Source organism: Callorhinus ursinus, unplaced genomic scaffold (assembly GCF_003265705.2).
Source record: "Callorhinus ursinus isolate GAN/ISIS: 27379988/994484 unplaced genomic scaffold, GSC_fseal_2.0 scaffold83, whole genome shotgun sequence".
Classification (NCBI taxonomy): Eukaryota; Metazoa; Chordata; class Mammalia; order Carnivora; family Otariidae; genus Callorhinus; species Callorhinus ursinus.
In genome coordinates this window covers 5,536-20,971 of record NW_027397145.1, presented here as the reverse complement: position 1 = coordinate 20,971, position 15,436 = coordinate 5,536, and positions in this window count along the sequence as shown.

The window sequence follows — 15,436 nt, the reverse complement described above, 5'->3', positions numbered from 1 at the left end:
CTCCTAACTATAGAGAACAAACTGACAGTTACCAGAGGGGATATAGGCAGGCAGATAGGTGAAACAGGAAATGGGGATTAAAGAGTACACTTACAAGATGACCACTGAGTAATGTAGAGAATTGTTGAATCACTATATTGTACACCTGAGAGTAATATAGCACAGTATGTTAACTATACTGGAACTAACATTTTAATACACAACTAATGAATTATTGAACACTACATCAAAAACTAATGATGTACTATATGTTGGCTAACTGAACATAATAATAAAAAATTTAATAAAATTTAAAGAAAAGAAAGTTTCAATAGAGAAATAAAAAATTATGAAGAAGAACCAAATGGAAAGTTTAGAATGAGATATACAATAGCCAAAATAAAAAGCTTAGTGGATAAGCTGAACAGTAGAATGGAGGAAAGAGACAAAAGAATCAGTTAATGTGAATAAAGAACAATAGAAATTACCCAATCTGAACAAGAAAGAAAATATACTGAAAAATAAATGCACTGAGATTCAGACATGTATGGGAAAATAACAAAACATATAATATTTGTGTCATTGGAGTCCTAAAAGGAGAGGAGAAGGAAGATAGAGGTACTCAAAGGGATAGACTGAAAAACTACTCAAATTTGGCAAAGATATAAATGTGGATATTTAAAAAGCTGAGCAGACTCCAAATAAGAAAAACCCAAAGAAATCCACACCAAGATACACTGTAACCAAACTTCTAAAATTAAGACAAAAAGTCTTGAAAGCAGCTAAAGAAAAATGACACATGACCTTTAGGGAAAACAATTTGAATAATAGGGGATTTTTCATCAGAAATGATGGGGGCTAGAAGCAAGTAACACAATGTTTTCAGTGGCTGAAAGAAAAGAACTGTCAACCCAGTATCCCATATCATTAAAATATCCTTCAGGAATAAAGAAGACATCAAGACATTCTCAGGTGAAGAAAGATTAAAGACTCTGTCATCAGCAGACTGACCCTGAAAGAATGGCTAAGAGAAGTTCTCTAAACAGACAGGAAATAATTTAAAAAGGAATCTTGGAATATCAGGAAGGAAGAACGAGCACAGTGAGTAAAAAAATGGGTGAATACTATAGACTTTCTTCTCCTCTTGAGTTTTCTAAATTATGTTAAAAAAATGATAATACTGCCTGATGTGGTTCTGAATGCATATAGAGGGAATAACCAAGACAATATTATAAACAAGAGAGAGTAAAGAGACACAGAGGGAGGTAAGATTTCTATACTTCATTCAAACAGGTGAAATGATGACACCAGTAGACTGTGAGAAGTTATCTATATATAATACTTAAAGCAGCCACTAAAAAGCCTTGTAAAGCAATATACTCAGAAACACTATAGATAAATCAAAATCAAAATTTGTAAAAGTGGTCAAATAACCTACAGAAAGATAGAGAAAAGGAAAACAAACAAAAAGCAATTAAATAGAAAACAAAAAATAAAATGGCAGGGCTGCCCGGGTGGCTCGGTTGGCGTCTGACTCTTGATTTTGCCTCAGGTCATGATCTCAGGATCCTAAGATTGAGCCCACGTTGGACTCTGTGCTCAGCCAGGAGTCTGCTTGAGATACTCTCTCCCTCTCCTTCTGCCCCTCCCCCTGCTCGTGTGTGCAGGCTCTCTCACTCTCCCTCTAAAATAAATAAATATTAAAAAAAAATAAAATGGCAGACTTAAGCCCTAGCTTATGAATAATTACGTTAAATGTAAATGATCGAAATACACCAGTTAAAGACAGAAGTTGGCAGAATGGATTAAAAAAACATTACCTCAGTTATATACTGTCTGTAATAAATTCACTTCAAATATAACAATACAGGCTAGTTGAAAGTAAAAGGATGGGAAAAGACATATCATGAATACGTTAATAAAAGAAAGCAGGTATGGCCATATTAATACCTGAGATTTCAGAGAAAGAGAATTACCAGAGGCAGGAAGGAACATAATATAGTGATAAGAAAGTCAGTTCATTAAGAAGACATAGTGATCCTAAATATACATATATAAAACAACAGAGCTACAAAATATGTGAACCAAAAACTGATAGAACTGAAAGGAGAAATAGACAAATTCACAGCTGTAGTTTGGAGACCTCGACACCTCTCTCGACCATTGACAAGAAGTAGAAAAACTCAGCAAGAATTCAACAATACCATCAGCCAATAGGATCCAATAGACATTTATAGAACACTCAACCAAAAAGAACAGAATTATACTCTTTCCAAGTGCTCGCAGAACATATACCAAGCTAGATTATATCCTGGGCCATAAAACAGTCCTCAGCAAATTTTAAAGTAATTAAAATGATACAGAAGGTGCTCTGCAACCACAATAAAAGCAAACTATAAATCAATAATAGAAAGATAAGATGAAAATTTCCAAAACACTTTAAACCTAAATAATAGACATCTAATTATGTATGTGTCAAGGGGGAAGTGTAAAGGGAATTTTTAAAATGCATTGAAGGGAAAAGACCCAAATCAATATAATCATGAATGCAAGGTGAAAGATCATGACTAATACCAAGGATATAGAAACAATTATTAGAAATTATTACCAGCAACTATATGCCAACCAACTAAGTAATCTGAAGAAATGGATGTATTCCTGGAAACTTATAAACTACCAAGAATGAAACAGGAAGAAATAGACAATCTGAACAGACCAATAACCAGTAAGGAAAATGAAGCAGTAATCAAAAACCTCCCAAAAAAACAAAAGTCCAGCGTGGCCAGATGGCTTCCCAAGGGAATTCTACCAAACATTTAAAGACGAAATAATACCTATTCTACTTAAGCTGTTTTGAAAAATAGAAACAGAAAGAAAACTTCCAAACTCGTTCTATGAGGCCAGCATTATCCTGATCCCAAAACCAGACAAAAGGAGAATTACAGACCCATATTCCTGATAAACACGGATGCCAAAATACTCAACAAGTTCCTAGCCAATAAGATCCATTACATTAAAAGGATTATTCACGGGGCGCCTGGGTGGCTCAGTCATTAAACGTCTGCTTTTGGCTCAGGTCATGATCCCAGGGTCCTGGGATCAAGCCCTGCATTGGGATCCCTGCTCAGCGGGAAGCCTGCTCCTCCCTCTCCCACTCCCCTTGCTTGTGTTTCCTCTCTTGCTGTGTCTTTCTCTGTCAAATAAATAAAATCTTAAAAAAAAAAAAAAGGATTATTTACCACGACCAGGTGGGATTTATTCCTGGGGTGCAAGGGTGGTTTAACATTTGGAAATCAATCAACATGACAGAGCACATTAATAAAAGAAAAGACAAGAACCATATGATTCTCTCAATTGATACAGAAAAAAACACATTTGACAAAATACAGTATCCTTTCCTGATTAAAACTCTTCAAAGTATAGGCATAGAGGGAACGTACATCAATATCATAAAAGCCATCTATGAAAACCCCACAGCGAATATCATTCTCAATGGGGAAAAACTGAGAGCTTTTCCCTTAAGGTCAGGAACATGACAGGGATGCCCACTGTCACCATTATTGTTCAGCATAGTACTGGAAGTCCTAGCCTCAGCAATCAGACAACAAAAAGAAATAAAAGGCATTCAAATTGGTAAAGAAGAAGTCAAACTTTCTCTCTTCGCAGATGACATGATACTTTTGTGGAAAAACCCAAAAGACTCCACCCCAAAATTGCTAGAACTCATACAGTAATTCAGCCACATGGCAGGATACAAAATCAATGCACAGAAATCAGTTGCATTTCTATACACTAATAATGTGACTGAAGAAAGAGATGTTAAGGAATCAATTCCATTTACAATAGCACCAAAAACCATAAGATACCTAGGAATAAACTTAACCAAGGAGGTAAAGGATCTATACTCTAGACACTACAAAACACTTACGAAAGAGAGAGTGTGAGCAAGCAGGAGGAAGGGGACAAGAAAGAGGGAGAGAGAGAATCTCAAGCAGACTCCTGGCTAAGTGTGGAGCCCGACCTGGGGCTGGGTCCCATGACCCTGAGATCATGATCTGAGGTGAAATCAAGAGTTGTACGCTTAACCAGTTGAGCCATCCAGAATGCCCTATTTTCATTTTTTTAGGAACCTCTATACTATTTTCCACAGTGGCAATAGTAACGTACATTCCCACCAACAGTGTACATGGGTTCCCTTTTAGGAGTCATTTAGGCTTACATTTGTTTGAAGGAGTAATCAGGACTATAGAGAAGTTCCCGTTTTCATAGTATATTTCATAGTATATTCATAGTATAACTAATAATTGTTAGCATTTATGAAACACTGTGATGTTCCAAGCACTAGGCTGAACATTTCATTCCGGGGAGACTCCCCTTCCTCCCCCGGGAGGAGCAGCGCGGGAGCGCACCGCAGGGATCTGCTGGGTTTGGAGACTCCGCGCGGGGTCAGGTGCCAGAGATAGAAAGGCTCGGTCACAGGCCGGGTGAGCACGGAGTGCGGCCGGAGACCAGGGAGACGGGAGTGACTGCTTTTCTCTGGGGGCGCACTGAGGAGCGGGCCGAGTTCTCAGCTCCTCCGGGGTGGAGATTGGGAGGCCACCATTTTCACTCTCATCCTCCAAAGCTGTACCGAGAGCTTGCAGGGAACAAAAGCTCCCGAGAGCAAACCTGAGCAGATTACTTAGCCCAGAGGGGCAAGGGCGGGGCAATTCCGCCTCCGGCAAAGACATTTGGGAACCACGGCAACAGGCCCCTCCCCTAGAAGATCAGCATGAACAGCCAGCCAAGACCAAGTTTACCGATCAATGAGAACGGCAGAACTCCAGTGCTATGGGAATACTGCACATAGAATTCATGGCTTTTTTACCATGATTCATTAGTCTTTCAAAGTTTATTTTTTTAACTGTTTTTTTTTAATTTTTTTTCCCTTTTTCAACCAACATCTTATCAACCCCTTTTTTTAAAAAACCATTTTTATTTTTAATTTCTAGAGTCATATTCTATCCCTTCATAGTACTTATCCTTATTTTTGGCATATATGTATAAGTTGTTCTCTCTCTAAAATTTTGAGATACAGTTTCTTCTAACAGATCAAAATATACCCTAAATCTCTAGTGTATGGCTTTGTTCCAATCTCCTGCCTGATCACATTCTCTCCCCCTTTTTTTTCTTTCTTTCCTTTTTTTTTAAATCCTCTTCTTTATTTTTTCAAACACCTTCTGATCAATTCCTTTTTTAAAATTTTTTATAATTTTCATCTTTACAGTCATATTCCATCCCTTCATCATATCAACCCTCATTTTATACATATATAAGTCTTTCTTTAAAATTTTAGGAGGCACTTTCTTCTAACAGACTAAATACACCCAAAATCTAGTGTATGGCACTGATCTATACACCAGCCTGATCATATTTGATCATATTCTGGTTTTTTTGTTTTGTTCTGTTTTTGTTTGTTTTTCTCTCTTTCTTTTTTTTCCTCTTTCTTTTTTCTTTCTTTCCCTTTCTTTTCCTCTGGTTTCAAGTCTTTTCTGATTTGTTTAGAGTATATTTGCTGGGGACGTTGTTACCCTGTTAGCATTTTGTTCTCTCATTCATCTGTTCTCCTCTGGACAAAATGACAAGATGAAAAAAATCACCTCAGCAAAAAGAACAAGAGGTAGTACCGTCAGTCAGGGACCTACTCAATATGGACATTAGTGTGATGTCGGACCTAGAGTTCAGAATCATGATTTTAAAGATACTAGCTGGGCTTGAAAAAACCATGGAAGTTATTAGAGAAACCCTTTCTGGAGAAATAAAAGAACTAAAATCTAACCAAGTCGAAATCAAAAAGGCTATTAATGAGGTGCAATCAAAAATGGGGGCACTAACTGCTAGGATAAATGAGGCAGAAGAGAGAATCAGCGATATAGAAGACCAAATGATGGAAAATAAAGAAGCTGAGAAAAAGAGAGATAAACAACTACTGGATCACGAGGGCAGAATTCGAGAGATAAGTGATACGATAAGATGAAACAACATTAGAATTGGGATCCCAGAAGAAGAAAGAGAGAGAGGGGCAGAAGGTATATTGGAGCAAATTATAGCAGAGAACTTCCCTAATGTGGGGAAGGAAACAGGCATCAAAATCCAGGAGGCACAGAGAACCCCTCTCAAAATCAATAATAATAGGTCAACACCCCGACATCTAATAGTAAAACTTATGAGTCTCAGAGACAAAGAGAAAATCCTGAAAGCAGCTCGGGAGAAGAGATATGTAACCTATAATGGTAGAAACATTAGATTGGCAACAGACCTATCCACAGAGACCTGGCAGGCCAGAAAGGACTGGCATGATATCTTCAGAGCACTAAATGGGAAAAACATGCAGCCAAGAATGCTATATCCAGCTAGGTTGTCATTGAAAATAGAAGGAGAGATAAAAAGCTTCCAGGACAAACAAAAACTAAAGGAATTTGCAAACACGAAAGCAGCCCTCCGAGAAATATTGAAAGGGGTCCTCTAAGCAAAGAGAGAGCCTAAAAGCAGCATAGACCAGAAAGGAACACAGACAATATACAGTAACCGTCACCTTACAGGCAATAGAATGGCACTAAATTCCTATCTTTCAATAGTTACCCTGAATGTAAATGGGCTAAATGCCCCAATCAAAAGACACAGGCTATCAGATTGGATTAAAAAACAAGACCCATCGATATGCTGTCTGCAAGAGACTCATTTTAAACCCAAAGACACCCCCAGATTGAAAGTGAGGGGGTGGAAAACCATTTACCATGCTAATGGACACCAAAAGAAAGCTGGGGTGGAAATCCTTATATCAGACAAATTAGATTTTAAAATAAACACTGTAATAAGAGATGAAGAAGGACACTATATCCTACTTAAAGGGTCTATCCAACAAGAAGATCTAACAATTGTAAATATCTATGCCCCTAACATGGGAGCAGCCAATTATATAAGGCAATTAATAACAAAAGCAAAGAAACACATTGACAACAATACAATAATAGTGGGGGACTTTAACACCCACCTGACTGAGATGGACAGATCATCTAAGCAAAAGATCAACAAGGAAATAAAGACTTTAAATGACACACTGGACCAAATGGACTTCACAGACATATTCAGAACATTCCATCCCAAAGCAATGGAATACACATTCTTCTCCTGTGCCCATGGAACATTCTCCAGAATAGATCACATCGTAGGTCACAAATCAGGTCTCAACCAGTACCCAAAGATTGGGATTATTTCCTGCATATTTTCAGACCACAATGCTTTGAAACTAGAACTCAATCACAAGAGGAAAGTCGGAAAGAACTCAAATACATGGGGGCTAAAGAGCATCCTACTAAAGAATGAATGGGTCAACCAGGAAATTAAAGAAGAATTAAAAAAATTCATGGAAACCAATGAAAATGAAAACACAACGGTTCAAAATCTTTGGGATACAGCAAAGGCAGTCCTGAGAGGAAAGTATATAGCAATACAAGCCTTTCTCAAGAAACAAGAAAGGTCTCAAATACACAACCTAACCCTACACCTAAAGGAGCTAGAGAAAGAACAGCAAATAAAGCCTAAAGCCAGCAGGAGAAGAGAAATAATAAGGATCAGAGCAGAAATCAATGAAATAGAAACCAAAAGAACAGTAGAACAGATCAACAAAATTAGGAGCTGGCTCTTTGAAAGAATTAACAAGATTGATAAATCCCTGGCCAGACGTATCAGAACGAAAAGAAAAAGGACCCAAATCAACAAAATCATGAATAAAGAGGAGAGATCACAACCAACACCAAAGAAATACAAACAATTATAAGAACATATTATGAGCAACTCTATGCCAGCAAATTAGATAATCTGGAAGAAATGGATGCATTCCTAGAGACGTATCAACTACTAAAATCGAACCAGGAAGAAATAGAAAACCTGAACAGACCTATAACCACTAAGGAAATTGAAGCAGTCATCAAAAATCTCCCAACAAACAAAAGCCCAGGGCCAGATGGCTTCCCAGGGGAATTCTATCAGACATTTAAAGAAGAATTAATATCTATTCTCCTGAAACTGTTCCAAAAAATAGACATGGAAGGAAAACTTCCAAACTCATTTTATGAGGCCACCATTACCTTGATCCCAAAACCAGACAAAGATCCCATCAAAAAGGAGAATTACAGACCAATATCCTTGATGAACATGGATGCAAAAATTCTCACCAAAATACTAGCCAATAGGATCCAACAGTACATTAAAAGGGTTATTCACCACGACCAAGTGGGATTTATCCCTGGGCTGCAAGGTTGGTTCAACATCCGCAAATCAATCAACGTGATACAATACATTAACAAAAGAAAGAACAAGAGTCATATGTTCCTCTCAATAGATGCAGAAAAAGCATTTGACAAAGTACAGCATCCTTTCTTGATCAAAACTCTTCAGGGTATAGGGATAGAGGGTACATACCTCAATATCATAAAAGCCATCTATGAAAAACCTACAGCAAATATCATTCTCAAAGGTCAGGAACGTGGCAGGGATGTCCACTATCACCACTGCTATTCAACATAGTATTAGAAGTACTAGCCACAGCAATCAGACAACAAAAAGAAATCAAAGGCATCCAAATCGGCAAAGAGGAAGTCAAACTCTCACTCTTTGCAGATGATATGATACTGTATGTGGAAAACCCAAAAGACTCCACCCCAAAACTGCTAGAACTCATACAGGAATTCAGTCAAGTAGCAGGCTATAAAATCAATGCACAGAAATCAGTGGCATTCCTATACACCAACAACAAGACAGAAGAGAGACAAATCAAGGAGTTGATTCCATTTACAATTGCTCCCAAAACCATAAGATACTTAGGAATAAACTTAACCAAAGAGGCAAAGGATCTGTACTCAGAAAACTATAAAATACTCATGAAAGAAATTGAAGAAGACACAAAGAAATGGAAAAAAGTTCCATGCTCATAGATTGGAAGAACAAACATTGTGAAGATGTCAATGCTACCTAGAGCAATCTACACATTCAATGCAATCCCCATCCAAATACCATCCACGTTTTTCAAAGAAATGGAACAAATAATCCTAAAATTTGTATGGAACCAGAAGAGACCCCGAATAGCCAGAGGAATCTTGAAAAAGAAAAGCAAAGCTGGCGGCATCACAATTCCGGACTTCCAGCTCTATTACAAAGCTGTCATCATCAAGACAGTATGGTACTGGCACAAAAACAGACACATAGATCAATGGAACAGAATAGAGAGCCCAGAAATGGACCCTCAACTCTATGGTCAACTGATCTTTGACAAAGCAGGAAAGAATGTCCAATGGAATAAAGACAGTCTCTTCAACAAATGGTGTTGGGAAAATTGGACAGCCACATGCAGAAGAATGAAACTGGACCATTTCCTTACACCACACACAAAAATAGACTCCAAATGGTTGAAAGACCTAAGCGTGAGACAGGAGTCCATCAAAATCCTAAAGGAGAATACAGGTAGCAACCTCTTCGACCTCAGCCACAGCAACTTCTTCCTAGAAACATCGCCAAAGGCAAGGGAAGCCAGGGCAAAAATGAACTCTTGGGATTTCATCAAGATAAAAAGCTTTTGCACAGCCAAAGAAACAGTCCACAAAACCAAAAGACAATCGACAGAATGGGAGAAAATATTTGCAAATGACATATCAGATAAAGGGCTAGTATCCAAAATCTATAAAGAACTTATCAAACTCAACACCCAAAGAACAAATGATCCAATCAAGAAATGGGCAGAAGACATGAACAGACATTTTTCCAAAGAAGACATCCAAATGGCCAACAGGCACATGAAAAAGTGCTCCACATCGCTCGGCATCAGGGAAATCCAAATCAAAACCTCAATGAGATACCACTTCACACCAGTCAGAATGGCTAAAATTAACAAGTCAGGAAATGACAGATGTTGGTGGGGATGTGGAGAAAGGGGAACCCTCCTACACTGTTGGTGGGAATGCAAGCTGGTGCAACCACTCTGGAAAACAGTATGGAGGTTCCTCAAACAGTTGAAAATAGAGCTACCATACGATCCAGCAATTGCACTACTGGGTATTTACCACAAAGATACAAATGTGGGGATCCGAAGGGGTCCGTGCACCCCAATGTTTATAGCAGCAATGTCCACAATAGCCAAACTGTGGAAAGAGTCAAGATGTCCATTGACAGGTGAATGGATAAAGAAGAGGTGGTATATATACACAATGGAATATTATGCAGCCATCAAAAGGAATGAGATCTTGCCATTTGCAATGACATGGATGGAACTGGAGGGTGTTATGTTGAGTGAAATAAGTCAATCAGAGAAAGACATGTATCATATGACCTTGCTGATATGAGGAATTTTTAACCTCAGGAAACAAACTGAGGGTTGCTGGAGTGGTGGGGGTGGGAGGGATGGAGTGGCTGGGTGATAGACATTGGGGAGGGTATGTGCTATGGTGAGCGCTGTGAATTGTGCAAGACTGTTGAATCACAGATCTGTACTTCTGAAACAAATAATGCAATATATGTTAAGAAAAAAAAAAGAAGATAGCAGTAGGGGAAGAATGAAGGGGAGTAAGTCGGAGGGGGAGACGAACCATGAGAGACGATGGACTCTGAAAAACAAACTGAGGGGCACCTGGGTGGCTCAGTTGGTTAAGCGGCTCCCTTTGGATCAGGTCATAATCCCGGGGTCCTGGGATCGAGCCCCACATCGGACTCCCTGCTCGGCAGAGAGCCTGCTTCTCCCTCTCCCTCTGTCTGCTGCTCTGCCTACTTGTGCTCTCTCTCTATCTCTGTTAAATAAATAAATAAAAATCTTTAAAAAAAACACAAACAAACTGAGGTTTCTAAAGGGGAGGGGGTGGGGGATGGGTTAGCCTGGTGATGGGTATTAAAGAGGGCACGTTCTGCGTGGAGCACTGGGTGTTATGCACAAACAATGAATCATGGACCACTACATCAAAAACTAATGATGTAATGTATGGTGATTAACATAACAATAAAAAAAGATATATGAAGTAGTAGAGCCAGGATTTTAACACGAGTCCTTTGACTTAAAAGCCCATGCTCTTAATCACCACCTAAAAAGATGATGTTTTTACACAACAAACTGCTCAGACACGCACACACTCAACCTGCAGGACTCTCCTTTAAATTGACTGTTAGTTATCTGTACCAAATCAAATTGGAAAAAAGCGTTTATCCCTAGTCTTTCAGTTGTCACCCACAGCACTTCATGCAAGGCTCTGTGCTGTTGACTGAAAGACTACATTGCATTTCACATAAGCCATGACCTTCCCAACTTTTGAGAAAATCTCATTTCTTGCAAAATCACAAGTACTTCATCTGCAGGAGAAAATAATTTCAATGGGTTTGTGTTTAAGTTGATAGCATAAAATACAACTAGCTCAAACTTCACCTCCTCTGGGAATCTTTCCTGATACCCCATTTCTGTTCTTACTTAAATTTCCCTCAAAAGTAGTCACCGTGCCTGTGCAAATCTCTATGTTAGCACTTACCTCCCACATCATAATTGTCTCTTTATCTGTGTCCCGCTTCTAGGCTGTAACCGCCTGGGGGTGTAGGCACTAGGCTTTATTCCATTTTATGTCCCCAGTACCTTTCACAGGACTTGAATATAATCCCAAACACCTGCTGATGAATTAATAAATTCAACAGATGCATGGTCAAATGGGTGACCTGTCTCAAATGGCAGAAATCCAGTTCAAGTTACTCTCAAATTGTACAGTTGTGATAATAGAATAAAATAATTGATAATTAAAAATATGATAATAAAACCGCACACTATCAATTGTTTCTGCCCACACTGGTTAAAACAAAAATCGGAGAAGTAATATGAAGAAATAATTTAAGAACTGTGCCACTAGACGACATGACGATGAACAGATTTTGGCCGTTTCTGACGGAAAGAGCTGTATATGCCAGGTTTTCAGTTCGGACGCCTGGTGGTGCTACAGGCTAAAAAGTAGGAGGAGGAGCCTGGCATTTCCGCAGACTCCATCTTAGAAGAAAGGTACTGGGTATGGACGCGGCTTGGGAAGCTTCGGCTGCAAGCTCAGATTTCAGACTTTTCTTCAAATGAATGAGGACGAGACATAAGTTGACGTTATTCCTCTTACAAGACTTCCCAATGCTTCTTTTATTAAAGACAGCGCACTCAGAGGGTGTGCAGGAAATTGTGCGAGAGAAAAGCTGGCAGAAAAGGCAAGGGGTGAGTTTTCCTTTTCTTCCGGGGCGTATTGCCGGCGGCCCAGGAAAAGGAAGGCGGCCGTTTATGGCCAGAGGTCCCGGAGATTTGGCGCCAGCTGCGGGAAAGGGAGCGTCTGTGCACCTGTGGGAGCAGGGTGGTTTCCAAAGAGATCCAAGAATATTTTAGATCCACCCAAAGAAGAGCCTTTTCTCCCGAACAGGAATCTAGACCTGTAGGAGCTTTGCATTTCCAAACCTGTAAACTTCTTTTTGGTTTTCTGAGAAAAAGCTATGAGTCTGGAATGTTCCCTCTTTGAAAAATTCTTCTGAACGTTGCAGGATGTGCACGGGGACATGCATGAGATTTAGGTGAATTTTCCGTTATTGGAAACTACACCATCAGTTCAATTTCCATTCTCACAGTAGAGTGCGATGCAATAGTGGGATAATTTGCTCGTTCGTGGGGAAAAAAAAATCGCCGGATGAAGAACAACCCAAGGTAAGTTTAACTGTCACAGAAAGGATGGTAGTAATCAACACTAGTTTGGGACCTCCTAGGTCCAATGATGACAACCAGTGAAAACCCTTGAGATGCGTGCCCTTCGTCTCTCTGCTGAAGATTTAGTCTTAGTAAATCATTAAGAAACGGCTCGCTGAATTCTCCAGGCTCACTAAATCCTCCAACCTCTGGAAAGTACTCGCCAAACATTGTAATTACTATTGATATCTGTGCATTATAAATATATGCACTGCAAGAAAATTATCAGGCAATTTCAGGGTACGTGGCAAATACTCAGGAAATTCACAGCGGAACTACTTTCAGAAATCTTTTTCCCTGTGAAGGTTGTTGGATGACACTCCTGTTGGATGACAGTTCCATAGAATTCGTCATGTTGACACTTACCTGCTCATCCTGAAAAACTTCAAAAACAGACTTCACCTCTAAGGATCATCATCTAAACACTCTGGACAAAAAAGAAAATGCCTTGATCTTTCCTTCCAGAATTTTTTTTCCATTAAATTTTAAATATTCCCTACTCCGCCAAACTAATGCAGGACAGAGAGAAGAGAGATACATGCATGCAACATCACTTTATCTTCAATGAAATTAAGTTCTTTGAAGCTGAAAATAAGACATTAGGTAGATACAGCTATCGTCCCTGGTATTCTTGCTTTTGGGCTCTGGATAAAAAGTAGAAGAAAACATCCCTTTTCTGAATAGCATAGTTGCTGTTTTATGGCTCTACCTTTAGTAGTATTTTCTTCTGAAGCATAGCTAAGGCTAATTTAGAATCAACAAGTACTGATGACTTAGCTGTTTTTATCTTTTTATTTACTTCACAAAGGTCTTGGTTTAGAAGCCAGTAGCCTCTTTATTAAGTACAGAAAAAGAATGCATTGTTTTCTCCTCAGGCCTAATTTCCTTTGATCTTTCACGAAGGTAAGTTACCCCTAAAACTTTGTGTAGACTATCCTAGGAGGTATCCCAGTGCTTGACAAAGAAACTCATCCTAATCTATTCATAAAATGATAATATTCAAGAGGGAGGTCTTCCCAGTGGAGGCCAGCCTATGTATTTTGTCATTTTTTGCTTTTCTTCATATTTCACAGATGATGGCCCATAAATTGTGATAGCCTACTTTTCAGCCATATTGCTGTCCATCTCCTAAATTCAAATCATTATTTGATTACCATTATGTAGTTTTTACTTCTTTGAAAAAAAGTCATTTTATTTTGATGACATTGATGAGGCAAAATCAAATACAAAATTAAAACCACAGGGAAAAAAGTAATTGATAGAAATAAATGTCTCTTTCATTATTTAAGGTGTAATCCACTGAGTTGCTGTGTAGCTTATTTATTACTATGCTAAATTTGTATTTGTTCATTTTTGCTAAGTTTTCTTAATATCAAAAATAATTCATTTTTTAGCAATTAATATCTCAGCATCTCCAATACATTAAAAGGAAATGCCATTTAATATGGAGTAGCAAAATAATCTCATCTTTCTTCTCTTTGCATCAATGTTTAATACTCTCTGATATAGTTTAGAATAATCAAAGGCAGAGGATACAAAAGCATGATATGCCTCAGATGAGATCTAACTGTTGATTTTTAATGTATATCTAATAGTTGCTGAGAAAATAAAAATACACATTATTCAATACACTGGATAATAAGCATATTACATAAATACAAAATAGTTGATATTTCCATTTGCCTTTCTAAAATTTTTTCCACTTTCTGGAGAATTTGAAAAACTAAGAGAGGCCTGATAATGACACTGAAGGCTTAGATGGTAGAGCAACCTGACTGCAAATATAGTACTGTATACTCCATATTACACTACTCTGACTTTGAGAGTTGTATTGGAAGCCTGAGACTATGGTGGTATAAATAACAGAAAGAAATATTAGTGCGATAAAACTTCGATTATGCAAAGCCATATTTGCTAAGGGGCTAGATGAAGGAATAATGGAATACTTAAAGCCCAACCTAAGGCAAACTTACTCTGTTTCACTTAGCATATACCATTGAGGAAACTAAACTCCTACAGAATTCTGTTCCAAAGGCACTGTAGAGTAGTTCCTTCATTGCTAATTTCACAGATATTTTGGGCCTGAGAGTGGGAAAGCTACTGATGGTTGTTGCTGCCGGGGTGGGGTGGGGTGCGGGGGGTGGTAGACATGAGTGGGTAAGTAATATTTGTAAAGATAAAAGACAGCATTTTCAAACCAACAGACTCAGGATTTGCTACTAAATAGAAATTGGGGGGCACCTGGGTGGCTCAGTTGGTTAAGCGTCCAACTCTTGATTTTGGCTCTGGTCATGATCTCATGGTCATGGGATTGAGCCCAGCATTGGGCTCTGTGCTGGGCATTGAGCCTGCTTAAGATTCTCTCTCTCCCTCTGCCCCTCCCCACTCCCTAGGTAAATAAGTAAATAGAAATTGGATCCAGAGTTGGTGTACAGACTAAGTGAGATGTAGATGCTGAATTTTTAGTTGCTAAAGTAAAATTCTTTGCATTTTTCCAAGTTGAGTTGAGATTCACGGATATAAATAATTATTCACCAGTGTGTTCTTGGACTTGAGAATGCTACCGAAAGTCCAGTAGAGCATTCCTGAGGCAATCAAAGCCCATAAAGATGGCGGGACTTGGATATAAACAGTGGTATTCGGGGCACCTGGGTGGCTCAGTCGTTAAGCGTCTGCTTTTGGCTC